This window comes from Mixophyes fleayi, unplaced genomic scaffold (assembly GCF_038048845.1).
Source record: "Mixophyes fleayi isolate aMixFle1 unplaced genomic scaffold, aMixFle1.hap1 Scaffold_114, whole genome shotgun sequence".
In the NCBI taxonomy this organism is placed as follows: Eukaryota; Metazoa; Chordata; class Amphibia; order Anura; family Limnodynastidae; genus Mixophyes; species Mixophyes fleayi.
Window position 1 is genome coordinate 125001 of NW_027445912.1, and position 10000 is coordinate 135000.

The window sequence follows — 10000 nt, forward strand, 5'->3', positions numbered from 1 at the left end:
ACCTACAGCCACACCACCCTGAACAAGCCCAATCTCGTCTGATCTTGGAAGCTAAGCGGGGCTGGGCCTGGATAGTACTTGGAACGTAGACCACCTGGAAATAGCAGGTGCTGTAGGCTTTTTTTTTTCTCTCTTGTTCCGGCCTCCTTCAATGCTGGTTTTGAGATGTATAAGAGATGTAGGTCAATAGGAAGCCATTGCCTACAGCCACACCACCCTGAACAAGCCCAATCTCATCTGATCTTGGAAGCTAAGCAGAGCCGGGCCTGGTTAGTACTTGGATGGGAGACCACCTGGGAATACCAGGTGCTGTAGGCCTTTTTTTCTTCTCTCTTGTTCCGGCTTCCTTCAATGCTGGTTTCTAGATGTATAAGAGATGTAGGTCAATAGGAAAACAATACCTACAGCCACACCACCCTGAACAAGCCCAATCTCATCTGATCTTGGAAGCTAAGCAGGGCCGGGCCTGGTTAGTACTTGGGTGGGAGACCACCTGGGAATACCAGGTGCTGTAGGCCTTTTTTTTTCTCTCTTGTTCCGGCTTCCTTCAATGCTGGTTTTGAGATTATAAGAGATGTAGGTCAATACAAAACCAATACCTACAGCTACACATCTCTGAACAAGCCCAATCTCGTTTGATCTTGGAAGCTAAGCAGGGCCGGACCTGGTTTGTAATTTGATGGGAGACCACCTGGGAATACTAGGTGCTGTAGGCCTTTTTTTTTTCTCTCTTGTTCCGGCTTCCTTCAATGCTGGTTTTGAGATGTATAAGAGATGTAGGTCATTAGGAAACCAATACCTACAGCCACACCACCCTGAACAAGCCCAATCTCGTCTGATCTTGGAAGCTAAGCAGGGCCGGGCCTGGTTAGTACTTGGATGGGAGACCACCTGGCAATACCAGCTGCTGTAGGCCTTTTTTTTTAATCTCTCTTGTTCCGGCTTCCTTCAATGCTGGTTTTGAGATGTATAAGAGATGTAGGTCAATAGCAAGCCAATACCTACAACCACTCCACCTTGAACAAGCCCAATCTCGTCTGATCTTGGAAGCTAAGCAGAGCCCGGCCTGGTTAGTACTTGGATGGGAGACCACCTGGGAATACCAGGTGCTGTAGTCCTTTTTTTTTTCTCTCTTGTTCTGGCTTCCTTCAATGCTGGTGTTGAGATGTATAAGAGATGTAGGTCAATAGGAAACTAATACGTACAGCCACTCCACCTTGAACAAGCACAATCTCGTCTGATCTTGAAAGATAAGCCGCGCCAGGCCTAGTTAGTACATGGATGGGAGACCACCTGGGAATACCAGGTGCTGTAGGCCTTTTTTTCTTCTCTCTTGTTCCGGCTTCCTTCAATGCTGGTTTCTAGATGTATAAGAGATGTAGGTCAATAGGAAAACAATACCTACAGCCACACCACCCTGAACAAGCCCAATCTCATCTGATCTTGGAAGCTAAGCAGGGCCAGGACTGGTTAGTACTTGGGTGGGAGACCACCTGGGAATACCAGGTGCTGTAGGCCTTTTTTTTTATCTCTCTTGTTCCGGCTTCCTTCAATGCTGGTTTTGAGATGTATAAGAGATGTAGGTCAGCAGGAAACCAATACCTACAACCACTCCACCTTGAACAAGCACAATCTCGTCTGATCTTGAAAGCTAAGCAGGTCCGGGCCTGGTTAGTACTTTTTTTTTTCTCTCTTGTTCTGGCTTCCTTCAATGCTGGTTTTAAAATGTATAAGTGATGTAGGTCATTAGAAAGCCAATACCTACAGCCACACCACCCTAGACAAGCCCAATCTCGTCTGATATTGGAAGCTAAGCAGGGCCGGGCCTGGTTAGTACTTGGATGGGAGACCACCTGGGAATACCAGGTGCTGTAGGCCTTTTTTTTTTTTCTCTCTTGTTCCGGCTTCCTTCCTTGCTTGTTTTTAGATGTATAAGAGATGTAGGTCAAGACAAAACCAATACCTACAGCTACACATCTCTGAACAAGCCCAATCTCGTTTGATCTTGGAAGCTAAGCAGGGCCGGACCTGGTTTGTACTTTGATGGGAGACCACCTGGGAATACTAGGTGCTGTAGGCCTTTTTTTTTTCTCTCTTGTTCCGGCTTCCTTCAATGCTGGTTTTGAGATGTATAAGAGATGTAGGTCAATAGGAAACCAATACCTACAGCCAAACCACCCTGAACAAGCCCAATCTCGTCTGATCTTGGAAGCTAAGCGGGGCCGGGCCTGGTTAGTACTTGGATGGGAGACCACCTGGCAATACCAGCTGCTGTAGGCCTTTTTTTTATCTCTCTTGTTCCGGCTTCCTTCAATGCTGGTTTTGAGATGTATAAGAGATGTAGGTCAATAGAAAGCCAATACCTACAACCACTCCACCTTGAACAAGCACAATCTCGTCTGATCTTGAAAGATAAGCAGCGCCGGGCCTAGTTAGTACTTGAATGGGAGACCACCTGGGAATACCAGGTGTTGTAGGCCTTTTTTTTCCCTCTCTTGTTCCGGCTTCCTTCAATGCTTATTTTGAGATGTATAAGTGATGTAGGTCATTAGGAAACCAATACCTACAGCCACACCACCCTGATCAAGCCCAATCTCGTCTGATCTTGGAAGCTAAGCAGGGCCAGGCCTGGTTAGTACTTGGATGAGAGACCACCTGGGAATACCAGGTGCTGTAGGCCTTTTTTTTTCTCTCTTGTTCCGGCTTCCTTCAATGCTTGTTTTTAGATGTATAAGAGATGTAGGTCAATAGGAAACCAATACCTACAGCCACACCACCCTGAACAAGCCCAATCTCGTCTGATCTTGGAAGCTAAGCAGAGCCGGGCCTGGTTAGTACTTGGATGGGAGACCACCTGGGAATACCAGGTGCTGTAGGCCTTTTTTTCTTCTCTCTTGTTCCGGCTTCCTTCAATGCTGGTTTCTAGATGTATAAGAGATGTAGGTCAATAAGAAAACAATACCTACAGCCACACCACCCTGAACAAGCCCAATCTCATCTGATCTTGGAAGCTAAGCAGGGCCGGGCCTGGTTAGTACTTGGGTGGGAGACCACCTGGGAATACCAGGTGCTGTAGGCCTTTTTTTTTTTCTCTTGTTCCGGCTTCCTTCAATGCTGGTTTTGAGATTATAAGAGATGTAGGTCAATATAAAACCAATAGCTACAGCTACACATCTCTGAACAAGCCCAATCTCGTTTGATCTTGGAAGCTAAGCAGGGCCGGACCTGGTTAGTACTTTGATGGGAGACCACCTGGGAATACTAGGTGCTGTAGGCCTTTTTTTTTTCTCTCTTGTTCCGGCTTCCTTCAATGCTGGTTTTGAGATGTATAAGAGATGTAGGTCAATAGGAAACCAATACCTACAGCCACACCACCCTGAACAAGCCCAATCTCGTCTGATCTTGGAAGCTAAGCAGGGCCAGGCCTGGTTAGTACTTGGATGGGAGACCACCTGGCAATACCAGGTGTTGTAGGCCTTTTTTTTCCCTCTCTTGTTCCGGCTTCCTTCAATGCTTATTTTGAGATGTATAAGTGATGTAGGTCATTAGGAAACCAATACCTACAGCCACACCACCCTGAACAAGCCCAATCTCGTCTGATCTTGGAAGCTAAGCAGGGCTAGGCGTGGTTAGTACTTGGATGGGAGACCACCTGGGAATATCAGGTGCTATAGGCTTTTTTTTTTCTCTCTTGTTCCGGCTTCCTTCAATGCTTGTTTTTAGATGTATAAGAGATGTATGTCAATAGGAAACCAATACCTACAGCCACACCACCCTGAACAAGCCCAATCTCGTCTGATCTTGGAAGCTAAGCAGGGCTGGGCCTGGTTAGTATTTGGATGGGAGACCACCTGGAAATACCAGGTGCTGTAGGCTTTTTTTTTCTCTCTTGTTCCGGCCTCCTTCAATGCTGGTTTTGAGATGTATAAGAGATGTAGGTCAATAGGAAACCCATACCTACAGCCACACCACCCTGAATAAGCCCAATCTCATCTGATCTTGAAAGCTAAGCAGAGCCAGGCCTGGTTAGTACTTGGATGGGAGACCACCTGGGAATACCAGGTGCTGTAGGCCTTTTTTTCTTCTCTCTTGTTCCGGCTTCCTTCAATGCTGGTTTCTAGATGTATAAGAGATGTAGGTCAATATGAAAACAATACCTACAGCCACACCACCCTGAACAAGCCCAATCTCATCTGATCTTGGAAGCTAAGCAGGGCCAGACCTGGTTAGTACTTGGATGGGAGACCACCTGGGAATATCAGGTGCTGTAGGCCTTTTTTTTTCTCTTTTGATCCGGCTTCCTTCAATGCTGGTTTTCAGATGTATAAGTGATGTAGGTCATTAGGAAACCAAATCCTACAGCCACAACACCCTGAACAAGCCCAATATCGTCTGATCTTGGAAGCTAAGCAGAGCCGGGCCTGGTTAGTACTTGGATGCGAGACCACCTGGGAATACCAGGTGCTGTAGGCATTTTTTTTTTCTATCTTGTTCCGACTTCCTTCAATGCTGGTTTTGAGATGTATAAGAGATGTAGGTCAATAGGGAACCAATACCTACAGCCACACCACCCTGAACAAGCCCAATCTCATCTGATCTTGAAAGCTAAGCAGGTCCGGGCCTGGTTAGTACTTTTTTTTTTCTCTCTTGTTCTGGCTTCCTTCAATGCTGGTTTTGAGATGTATAAGTGATGTAGGTCATTAGGAAACCAATACCTACAGCCACACCACCCTGAACAAGCCCAATCTCGTCTGATCTTGGAAGCTAAGCAGTGACGGGCCTGGTTAGTACTTGGATGGGAGACCACCTGAGAATACCAGGTGCTGTAGGCCTTTTTTTTTTCTCTCTTGTTCCGGCTTCCTTCAATGCTGGTTTTTAGATGTATAAGAGATGTAGGTCAATAGGAAAACAATACCTACAGCCACACCACCCTGAACAAGCCCAATCTCGTCTGATCTTGGAAGCTAAGCAGAGCCAGGCCTGGTTAGTACTTGGATGCAAGACCACCTGGGAATACCAGGTGCTGTAGGCCCTTTTTTTTTCTCTCTTGTTCCGACTTTCTTCAATGCTGGTTTTGAGATCTATAAGAGATGTAGGTCAATAGGAAACCAATACCTACAGCCACACCACCCTGAACAAGCCCAATTTCGTCTGATCTTGGAAGCTAAGCAGGGCTGGGCCTGGTTAGTGCTTGCATGGGAGACCACCTGGAAATACCAGGTGCAGTAGGCTTTTTTTTTTCTCTCTTGTTCCGGCATCCTGCAATGCTGGTTTTGAGATGTATAAGAGATATAGGTCAATAGGAAACCAATGCCTACAGCCACACCACCCTGAACAAGCCCAATCTCATCTGATCTTGAAAGCTAAGCAGGTCCGGGCCTGGTTAGTACTTTTTTTTTTCTCTCTTGTTCTGGCTTCCTTCAATGCTGGTTTTAAAATGTATAAGTGATGTAGGTCATTAGAAAACAAATACCTACAGCCACACCACCCTGGACAAGCCCAATCTCATCTGATCTTGGAAGCTAAGCAGGGCCAGGCCTAGTTAGTACATGGATGGGAGACCACCTGGGAATATCAGGTGCTGTAGGCCTTTTTTTTTCTCTTTTGATCCGGCTTCCTTCAATGCTGGTTTTCAGATGTATAAGTGATGTAGGTCATTAGGAAACCAAATCCTACAGCCACAACACCCTGAACAAGCCCAATCTCGTCTGATCTTGGAAGCTAAGCAGAGCCGGGCCTGGTTAGTACTTGGATGTGAGACCACCTGGGAATACCAGGTGCTGTAGGCATTTTTTTTTTTCTCTCTTTTCCGGCTTCCTTCAATGCTGGTTTTGAGATGTATAAGAGATATAGGTCAATAGGAAACCAATGCCTACAGCCACACCACCCTGAACAAGCCCAATCTCGTCTGATCTTGAAAGCTAAGCAGGTCCGGGCCTGGTTAGTACTTTTTTTCTCTCTTGTTCTGGCTTCCTTCAATGCTGGTTTTAAAATGTATAAGTGATGTAGGTCATTAGAAAACAAATACCTACAGCCACACCACCCTGGACAAGCCCAATCTCATCTGATCTTGGAAGCTAAGCAGGGCCTGGCCTGGTTAGTACTTGGATGGGAGACCACCTGGGAATACCAGGTGCTGTAGGCCTTTTTTTCTTCTCTCTTGTTCCGGCTTCCTTCAATGCTGGTTTCTAGATGTATAAGAGATGTAGGTCAATATGAAAACAATACCTACAGCCACACCACCCTGAACAAGCCCAATCTCATCTGATCTTGGAAGCTAAGCAGGGCCGGGCCTGGTTAGTACTTGGATGGGAGACCACCTGGGAATACTAGGTGCTGTAGGCATTTTTTTTTTCTCTCTTGTTCTGGCTTCCTTCAATGCTGGTGTTGAGATGTATAAGAGATGTAGGTCAATAGGAAACTAATACCTACAGCCACTCCACCTTGAACAAGCACAATCTCATCTGATCTTGAAAGATAAGCAGCGCCAGGCCTAGTTAGTACATGGATGGGAGACCACCTGGGAATATCAGGTGCTGTAGGCCTTTTTTTTTCTCTTTTGATCCGGCTTCCTTCAATGCTGGTTTTCAGATGTATAAGTGATGTAGGTCATTAGGAAACCAAATCCTATAGCCGCAACACCCTGAACAAGCCCAATCTCGTCTGATCTTGGAAGCTAAGCAGAGCCGGGCCTGGTTAGTACTTGGATGCGAGACCACCTGGGAATACCAGGTGCTGTAGGCATTTTTTTTTTTCTCTCTTGTTCCGACTTCCTTCAATGCTGGTTTTGAGATGTATATGAGATGTAGGTCAATAGGGAACCAATACCTACAGCCACACCACCCTGAACAAGCCCAATCTCGTCTGATCTTGAAAGCTAAGCAGGTCCGGGCTTGGTTAGTACTTTTTTTTTTCTCTCTTGTTCTGGCTTCCTTCAATGCTGGTTTTGAGATGTATAAGTGATGTAGGTCATTAGGAAACCAATACCTACAGCCACACCACCCTGAACAAGCCCAATCTCGTCTGATCTTGGAAGCTAAGCAGTGACGGGCCTGGTTAGTACTTGAATGGGAGACCACCTGGGAATACCAGGTGCTGTAGGCCTTTTTTTTTCTCTCTTGTTCCGGCTTCCTTCAATGCTGGTTTTTAGATGTATAAGAGATGTAGGTCAATAGGCAAACAATACCTACAGCCACACCACCCTGAACAAGCCCAATCTTGTCTGATCTTGGAAGCTAAGCAGAGCCAGGCCTGGTTAGTACTTGGATGCGAGACCACCTGGGAATACCAGGTGCTTTAGGCCCTTTTTTTTTCTCTCTTGTTCCGACTTTCTTCAATGCTGGTTTTGAGATCTATAAGAGATGTAGGTCAATATGAAACCAATACCTACAGCCACACCACCCTGAACAAGCCCAATTTCGTCTGATCTTGGAAGCTAAGCAGGGCTGGGCCTGGTTAGTACTTGGATGGGAGACCACCTGGAAATACCAGGTGCAGTAGGCTTTTTTTTTTCTCTCTTGTTCCGGCCTCCTTCAATGCTGGTTTTGAGATGTATAAGAGATATAGGTCAATAAGAAACCAATGCCTACAGCCACACCACCCTGAACAAGCCCAATCTCGTCTGATCTTGAAAGCTAAGCTGGTCCGGGCCTGGTTAGTACTTTTTTTTTTCTCTCTTGTTCTGGCTTCCTTCAATGCTGGTTTTAAAATGTATAAGTGATGTAGGTCATTAGAAAACCAATACCTACAGCCACACCACCCTGGACAAGCCCAATCTCATCTGATCTTGGAAGCTAAGCAGGGCCTGGCCTGGTTAGTACTTGGATGGGAGACCACCTGGGAATACCAGGTGCTGTAGGCCTTTTTTTTTTTTCTCTTGTTCCGGCTTCCTTCAATGCTTGTTTTTAGATGTATAAGAGATGTAGGTCAATGGGAAAAAAACACCTACAGCCACACCACCCTGTACAATCCCAATCTCGTCTGATCTTGGAAGCTAAGCAGGGCTGGGCCTGGATAGCACTTGGATGGGAGACCACAAGGAAATACCAGATGCTGTAGGCTTTTTTTTTTCTCTCTTGTTCCGGCCTCCTTCAATGCTGGTTTTGAGATGTATAAGAGATGTAGGTCAATAGGAAACCAATACCTACAGCCACACCACCCTGAACAAGCCCAATCTCGTCTGATCTTGGAAGCGAAACAGGGCCGGGCCTGGTTAGTACTTGGATGGGAGACCACCTGGGAATACCAGGTGCTGTAGGCCTTTTTTTTTCTCTTTTGATCCGGCTTCCTTCAATGCTGGTTTTCAGATGTATAAGTGATGTAGGTCATTAGGAAACCAAATCCTACAGCCACAACACCCTGAACAAGCCCAATCTCGTCTGATCTTGGAAGCTAAGCAGAGCCGGGCCTGGTTAGTACTTGGATGTGAGACCACCTGGGAATACCAGGTGCTGTAGGCATTTTTTTTTTCCTCTCTTTTCCGGCTTCCTTCAATGCTGGTTTTGAGATGTATAAGAGATGTAGGTCAATAGGAAACTAATACCTACAGCCACTCCACCTTGAACAAGCACAATCTCATCTGATCTTGAAAGATAAGCCGCGCCAGGCCTAGTTAGTACATGGATGGGAGACCACCTGGGAATATCAGGTGCTGTAGGCCTTTTTTTTTCTCTTTTGATCCGGCTTCCTTCAATGCTGGTTTTCAGATGTATAAGTGATGTAGGTCATTAGGAAACCAAATCCTACAGCCGCAACACCCTGAACAAGCCCAATCTTGTCTGATCTTGGAAGCTAAGCAGAGCCGGGCCAGGTTAGTACTTGGATGCGAGACCACCTGGGAATACCAGGTGCTGTAGGCATTTTTTTTTTTCTCTCTTGTTCCGACTTCCTTCAATGCTGGTTTTGAGATGTATATGAGATGTAGGTCAATAGGGAACCAATACCTACAGCCACACCACCCTGAACAAGCCCAATCTCGTCTGATCTTGAAAGCTAAGCAGGTCCGGGCTTGGTTAGTACTTTTTTTTTTCTCTCTTGTTCTGGCTTCCTTCAATGCTGGTTTTGAGATGTATAAGTGATGTAGGTCATTAGGAAACCAATACCTACAGCCACACCACCCTGAACAAGCTCAATCTCGTCTGATCTTGGAAGCTAAGCAGTGACGGGCCTGGTTAGTACTTGAATGGGAGACCACCTGGGAATACCAGGTGCTGTAGGCCTTTTTTTTTTTTCTCTCTTGTTCCGGCTTCCTTCAATGCTGGTTTTTAGATGTATAAGAGATGTAGGTCAATAGGCAAACAATACCTACAGCCACACCACCCTGAACAAGCCCAATCTCGTCTGATCTTGGAAGCTAAGCAGAGCCAGGCCTGGTTAGTACTTGGATGCGAGACCACCTGGGAATACCAGGTGCTGTAGGCCCTTTTTTTTTCTCTCTTGTTCCGACTTTCTTCAATGCTGGTTTTGAGATCTATAAGAGATGTAGGTCAATAGGAAACCAATACCTACAGCCACAACACCCTGAACAAGCCCAATTTCGTCTGATCTTGGAAGCTAAGCAGGGCTTGGCCTGGTTAGTACTTGGATGGGAGACCACCTGGAAATACCAGGTGCAGTAGGCTTTTTTTTTTCTCTCTTGTTCCGGCCTCCTTCAATGCTGGTTTTGAGATGTATAAGAGATATAGGTCAATAGGAAACCAATGCCTACAGCCACACCACCCTGAACAAGCCCAATCTCGTCTGATCTTGGAAGCTAAGCAGGGCCTGGCCTGGTTAGTACTTGGATGGGAGACCACCTGGGAATACCAGGTGCTGTAGGCCTTTTTTTTTTTCTCTCTTGTTCCGGCTTCCTTCAATGCTGGTTTTAAAATGTATAAGTGATGTAGGTCATTAGATAACCAATACCTACAGCCACACCACCCTGGACAAGCCCAATCTCATCTGATCTTGGAAGCTAAGCAGGGCCTGGCCTGGTTAGTACTTGGATGGGAGACCACCTGGG

The 10000-nt window shown here is 46.2% G+C and overlaps 14 non-coding genes and 29 pseudogenes across 14 annotated transcripts in view; all 43 read left to right on the forward strand.

Annotated features, from left to right (window-relative positions):
• LOC142113085 (5S ribosomal RNA) lies at window positions 1–119 on the forward strand (annotated as a pseudogene).
• An 80-nt stretch (window positions 120–199) lies between these two features.
• Window positions 200–318, forward strand: LOC142113489 (5S ribosomal RNA). Its single transcript, XR_012681590.1, has one exon. It is a non-coding gene; the product is annotated as a 5S ribosomal RNA (ribosomal RNA).
• An 81-nt stretch (window positions 319–399) lies between these two features.
• Window positions 400–518, forward strand: LOC142113328 (5S ribosomal RNA). Its single transcript, XR_012681442.1, has one exon. It is a non-coding gene; the product is annotated as a 5S ribosomal RNA (ribosomal RNA).
• Window positions 519–597: 79 nt separating this feature from the next.
• Window positions 598–716, forward strand: LOC142113175 (5S ribosomal RNA; annotated as a pseudogene).
• Window positions 717–797: 81 nt separating this feature from the next.
• Window positions 798–916, forward strand: LOC142113741 (5S ribosomal RNA; annotated as a pseudogene).
• An 83-nt stretch (window positions 917–999) lies between these two features.
• On the forward strand, window positions 1000–1118 carry LOC142113051 (5S ribosomal RNA; annotated as a pseudogene).
• A 281-nt stretch (window positions 1119–1399) lies between these two features.
• On the forward strand, window positions 1400–1518 carry LOC142113639 (5S ribosomal RNA; annotated as a pseudogene).
• A 241-nt stretch (window positions 1519–1759) lies between these two features.
• LOC142113526 (5S ribosomal RNA) lies at window positions 1760–1878 on the forward strand (annotated as a pseudogene).
• An 83-nt stretch (window positions 1879–1961) lies between these two features.
• On the forward strand, window positions 1962–2080 carry LOC142113031 (5S ribosomal RNA; annotated as a pseudogene).
• An 81-nt stretch (window positions 2081–2161) lies between these two features.
• On the forward strand, window positions 2162–2280 carry LOC142112835 (5S ribosomal RNA; annotated as a pseudogene).
• An 81-nt stretch (window positions 2281–2361) lies between these two features.
• Window positions 2362–2480, forward strand: LOC142113059 (5S ribosomal RNA; annotated as a pseudogene).
• An 81-nt stretch (window positions 2481–2561) lies between these two features.
• LOC142113673 (5S ribosomal RNA) lies at window positions 2562–2680 on the forward strand (annotated as a pseudogene).
• An 80-nt stretch (window positions 2681–2760) lies between these two features.
• LOC142113317 (5S ribosomal RNA) lies at window positions 2761–2879 on the forward strand. The gene has a single exon (XR_012681431.1). It is a non-coding gene; the product is annotated as a 5S ribosomal RNA (ribosomal RNA).
• Window positions 2880–2960: 81 nt separating this feature from the next.
• On the forward strand, window positions 2961–3079 carry LOC142113341 (5S ribosomal RNA). The gene has a single exon (XR_012681455.1). It is a non-coding gene; the product is annotated as a 5S ribosomal RNA (ribosomal RNA).
• Window positions 3080–3158: 79 nt separating this feature from the next.
• Window positions 3159–3277, forward strand: LOC142113064 (5S ribosomal RNA; annotated as a pseudogene).
• An 81-nt stretch (window positions 3278–3358) lies between these two features.
• Window positions 3359–3477, forward strand: LOC142113736 (5S ribosomal RNA; annotated as a pseudogene).
• An 81-nt stretch (window positions 3478–3558) lies between these two features.
• Window positions 3559–3677, forward strand: LOC142112853 (5S ribosomal RNA; annotated as a pseudogene).
• Window positions 3678–3757: 80 nt separating this feature from the next.
• LOC142112896 (5S ribosomal RNA) lies at window positions 3758–3876 on the forward strand. The gene has a single exon (XR_012681306.1). It is a non-coding gene; the product is annotated as a 5S ribosomal RNA (ribosomal RNA).
• Window positions 3877–3955: 79 nt separating this feature from the next.
• Window positions 3956–4074, forward strand: LOC142113631 (5S ribosomal RNA; annotated as a pseudogene).
• Window positions 4075–4155: 81 nt separating this feature from the next.
• On the forward strand, window positions 4156–4274 carry LOC142113467 (5S ribosomal RNA). Its single transcript, XR_012681579.1, has one exon. It is a non-coding gene; the product is annotated as a 5S ribosomal RNA (ribosomal RNA).
• Window positions 4275–4354: 80 nt separating this feature from the next.
• On the forward strand, window positions 4355–4473 carry LOC142113135 (5S ribosomal RNA; annotated as a pseudogene).
• Window positions 4474–4713: 240 nt separating this feature from the next.
• Window positions 4714–4832, forward strand: LOC142113417 (5S ribosomal RNA). Its single transcript, XR_012681531.1, has one exon. It is a non-coding gene; the product is annotated as a 5S ribosomal RNA (ribosomal RNA).
• An 81-nt stretch (window positions 4833–4913) lies between these two features.
• Window positions 4914–5032, forward strand: LOC142112962 (5S ribosomal RNA; annotated as a pseudogene).
• An 81-nt stretch (window positions 5033–5113) lies between these two features.
• Window positions 5114–5232, forward strand: LOC142112961 (5S ribosomal RNA; annotated as a pseudogene).
• Window positions 5233–5471: 239 nt separating this feature from the next.
• LOC142113730 (5S ribosomal RNA) lies at window positions 5472–5590 on the forward strand (annotated as a pseudogene).
• An 80-nt stretch (window positions 5591–5670) lies between these two features.
• On the forward strand, window positions 5671–5789 carry LOC142112902 (5S ribosomal RNA; annotated as a pseudogene).
• A 237-nt stretch (window positions 5790–6026) lies between these two features.
• Window positions 6027–6145, forward strand: LOC142113334 (5S ribosomal RNA). Its single transcript, XR_012681447.1, has one exon. It is a non-coding gene; the product is annotated as a 5S ribosomal RNA (ribosomal RNA).
• Window positions 6146–6226: 81 nt separating this feature from the next.
• Window positions 6227–6345, forward strand: LOC142113203 (5S ribosomal RNA). The gene has a single exon (XR_012681360.1). It is a non-coding gene; the product is annotated as a 5S ribosomal RNA (ribosomal RNA).
• Window positions 6346–6426: 81 nt separating this feature from the next.
• LOC142113209 (5S ribosomal RNA) lies at window positions 6427–6545 on the forward strand (annotated as a pseudogene).
• An 80-nt stretch (window positions 6546–6625) lies between these two features.
• On the forward strand, window positions 6626–6744 carry LOC142113081 (5S ribosomal RNA; annotated as a pseudogene).
• Window positions 6745–6985: 241 nt separating this feature from the next.
• Window positions 6986–7104, forward strand: LOC142113442 (5S ribosomal RNA). The gene has a single exon (XR_012681555.1). It is a non-coding gene; the product is annotated as a 5S ribosomal RNA (ribosomal RNA).
• An 80-nt stretch (window positions 7105–7184) lies between these two features.
• LOC142113158 (5S ribosomal RNA) lies at window positions 7185–7303 on the forward strand (annotated as a pseudogene).
• Window positions 7304–7384: 81 nt separating this feature from the next.
• Window positions 7385–7503, forward strand: LOC142113657 (5S ribosomal RNA; annotated as a pseudogene).
• A 239-nt stretch (window positions 7504–7742) lies between these two features.
• LOC142113336 (5S ribosomal RNA) lies at window positions 7743–7861 on the forward strand. The gene has a single exon (XR_012681449.1). It is a non-coding gene; the product is annotated as a 5S ribosomal RNA (ribosomal RNA).
• Window positions 7862–7942: 81 nt separating this feature from the next.
• LOC142113009 (5S ribosomal RNA) lies at window positions 7943–8061 on the forward strand (annotated as a pseudogene).
• Window positions 8062–8141: 80 nt separating this feature from the next.
• Window positions 8142–8260, forward strand: LOC142113293 (5S ribosomal RNA). The gene has a single exon (XR_012681406.1). It is a non-coding gene; the product is annotated as a 5S ribosomal RNA (ribosomal RNA).
• Window positions 8261–8340: 80 nt separating this feature from the next.
• LOC142112903 (5S ribosomal RNA) lies at window positions 8341–8459 on the forward strand (annotated as a pseudogene).
• Window positions 8460–8739: 280 nt separating this feature from the next.
• On the forward strand, window positions 8740–8858 carry LOC142113133 (5S ribosomal RNA; annotated as a pseudogene).
• Window positions 8859–9099: 241 nt separating this feature from the next.
• Window positions 9100–9218, forward strand: LOC142113576 (5S ribosomal RNA; annotated as a pseudogene).
• An 83-nt stretch (window positions 9219–9301) lies between these two features.
• LOC142112857 (5S ribosomal RNA) lies at window positions 9302–9420 on the forward strand (annotated as a pseudogene).
• Window positions 9421–9501: 81 nt separating this feature from the next.
• On the forward strand, window positions 9502–9620 carry LOC142113072 (5S ribosomal RNA; annotated as a pseudogene).
• An 80-nt stretch (window positions 9621–9700) lies between these two features.
• LOC142113115 (5S ribosomal RNA) lies at window positions 9701–9819 on the forward strand. The gene has a single exon (XR_012681344.1). It is a non-coding gene; the product is annotated as a 5S ribosomal RNA (ribosomal RNA).
• Window positions 9820–9901: 82 nt separating this feature from the next.
• LOC142113471 (5S ribosomal RNA) overlaps window positions 9902–10000 on the forward strand; it is a 119-nt gene continuing 20 nt past the window's right edge. The window contains exon 1 of the ribosomal RNA XR_012681584.1: window positions 9902–10000. This exon is cut by the window's right edge and continues 20 nt beyond it. This is a non-coding gene — a ribosomal RNA (5S ribosomal RNA).